The sequence below is a fragment of the Astatotilapia calliptera genome, chromosome 7, assembly GCF_900246225.1.
Source record: "Astatotilapia calliptera chromosome 7, fAstCal1.2, whole genome shotgun sequence".
In the NCBI taxonomy this organism is placed as follows: domain Eukaryota; kingdom Metazoa; phylum Chordata; class Actinopteri; order Cichliformes; family Cichlidae; genus Astatotilapia; species Astatotilapia calliptera.
Window position 1 is genome coordinate 25,978,560 of NC_039308.1, and position 2,763 is coordinate 25,981,322.

Consider the following 2,763-nt stretch of genomic DNA (forward strand, 5'->3'; position numbering starts at 1 on the left):
AGTTTATTAATGCGATAACTTGAGAATGAAGCGACGTAGGAGTTTCAGATTGTAGCTACTAAAAATCTCTGACGGGTTTAAATCTCAGTGATCTTGACCTCAAGGTCAGAGGTCAAGTTTTCTGAAATGTAAATGTGATAACTCGAGAACAAGATGACGTAGGATTTTGAAATTCAGACCACAGGTGCATCTAGTAGGAGGCTGAGGGGTACCACTGGCCACTGCCAGTATTTCTTTTTCCTCCCACACTTTTGTACATTTTGTTGAGCCATCATTGTTTCCCTCATCAGTGTGTCTTTAGTTAACTTAGCGTATTAGCACGATATTGAAAGTAGTTATTACATTCAATGCTTCCACACACTAATTACTTCAGCACTAACGTGTTGAATGTATGAGAAAGGGACTGGAATCTTTTTGTACGTACTTCTTCTTGCATGTCACTCTGAACTGTACTGTATGTCTGTTTTTTAAGACGAGTACTATGCACATGGTGTAACTTTATGGTGCAACGGTACGCCCTGTCAGATACCTGTCATGTACACCGTCCACACCCACCGAGTTGAATCGAGAGGGCTGTATGTGGTTAATTAGTTTTGCTCATGTATCTTTTTTTTTCCCCCAAAAAAAGATATCCACCTTAGAGCGTAGGGACATGCACTTTGGTTTTAGACTTCCAATAAGGTTAAAATTAGTTTTGAAGTGTAATTTCGGTGAAGATATCCAACAAATAATAACGTTTATCTTCAGTTTGCTCTGGATTGTGGACTGTTACCACATAGTTGTAACATAGTGCACCTACTGTAAGTTGCTGTTAACTGTCAGATTAATTTGTTGTCATGAACATAAGAAGACAGATGCATTTCCTTTGGTGTGAATATTTTCCATAACCAACAAGAGTAAAGTGAGCTACTGTTTGAGTGTGAATGTGGGGTGCAAGTCACAAAAACAACTGTATGATAAATATTTTATACAGTATTTAAACTTGTAGCTGGTTTCAATAGACCTGCCCATTGTTGCCAGAATGGTCAGGCTAAGTGATTAACCTTTATTGTTCACACAATTTTGCATTCTGTAGTGTAATTAATTTTATTAAGAGCTTTTGGGGTGGGTGGGCTCTTTTCCTCCTAAATGCATGCTAACTACTGAACACATACCACTGTATTGTCATAGCATGAGAGGTCCTTTACATCAAATGGGACCTTTAAAGTAAATATTCTCTACATACCTGTACCTTGTTCATAATTTGAATAAAGTATAATTGCCTTTCTGTGATGTTGTGGATTGAGTTATTGATGCAGTTGCGGAGGTAGACCACTAGTCTGTGCTGTGCACCAGAACATACTGTGATTCTTGAGAGGCTTACGGTAATATCACATTGTGCTCTTTGTATGTGTGTAATGCACAGCGGGAGCAACATTTCTGCATCTACCATATCCTTACAAACACTTAAACACTGTCGTGCTTTAATTCAGCAATTCACGTATACACATTTCATGTGCTCAGCACGCTCGTGGACGGTTATTTTTCAAAAATGGGGTTTAGTTAATAGGAAATCTGCATGTGAATCCTGAAAGTAATTTGTCCTGCTTTATTTGTCAAAAAAAGACTAAAGATAAAACAACACAAATCTGACCTCGTAAAGAACATGTCAACAAGAAATGCTAAATGATCAAATGGCACTTCTTCAGGAATTCTATGCAGGATTTACGGTTTAAAAGTGTCCAAGACCGTTTACAAAACATTTTCATTGACCGTAATGCTAGATGACAGACGAAGAAGTCACTTTGATAAGTGATTTTCTCTGTACACCGCCACCAAAGCATATTTCAGATCAAAAAATCAAGATGTGAACGTTAATTTGAGGCATTAAATTAAAGATTAGATTAATGGCCTGGCGAAGCCAGCTGCCTTGATATTTCATGACAAATTAAGAGGATAAAAGACCTGCAGTTGATTCCAAGTATTGAACTTCCCTTTCTGTCTATGGTAACTCTTTATGTGAGGTCCGATTAGAGTCAGTGCACGTGAAGGGATTGTTTTCCACTAGTGTTTATTGATGATGTGAATGTTGATAGAAGTAACAGGATGAACTGTGAAGTGTACAGAGCTATACTCTCTGCTCAGATTCAGTCACTTGCTGCAAAACTGATCTGACAGTGGAATGGATAATGACCCAAAGCAAACTGCAAAAGAGTGTCTAAAGGCAAAGGAAATGGAACATTTTTCAACAGACAAATCAGTCACCTGATCGAGCCCACAAACAATCAGCAACCAAGTATACGTTAACCAACTATAACCAAGTAACCAACTATACTTATATTTAAAACGATGTTTGTTAGCCTCTAAAAATTGGGAGTCTTTGTATAGAAATGGATACAATTCCTCAACAGTGAATGCTTTTGTTCAGTCTGATTTACAATCCTCTGTAGTTGTTCACAGTGGTAAAATTAGCTGCTGGACTTAACCATGCTTGGAGACCAGCGTCCATTTAGAAAATGTCCAGTGTGAAAATTTGATATCTTTTACAGAGTTAGAGATGCATCATTCATATGATTAATGAATAACTCTGATTTCAGAATTCATATATGCCCAAACCTGCAGTTTTTGTGAAACTTTTTTAGTTATGTTTCCATTACAGATCATAAACCTGACATCGACTTAGTTGTTGTTACTGACCCTTGTTTCACTATCGTGTAAACTCACCTTCAGAATCTAAACTCCAGTGGAGGCTTTAAAACATTTAGGGAAATAAAGTGTCACACT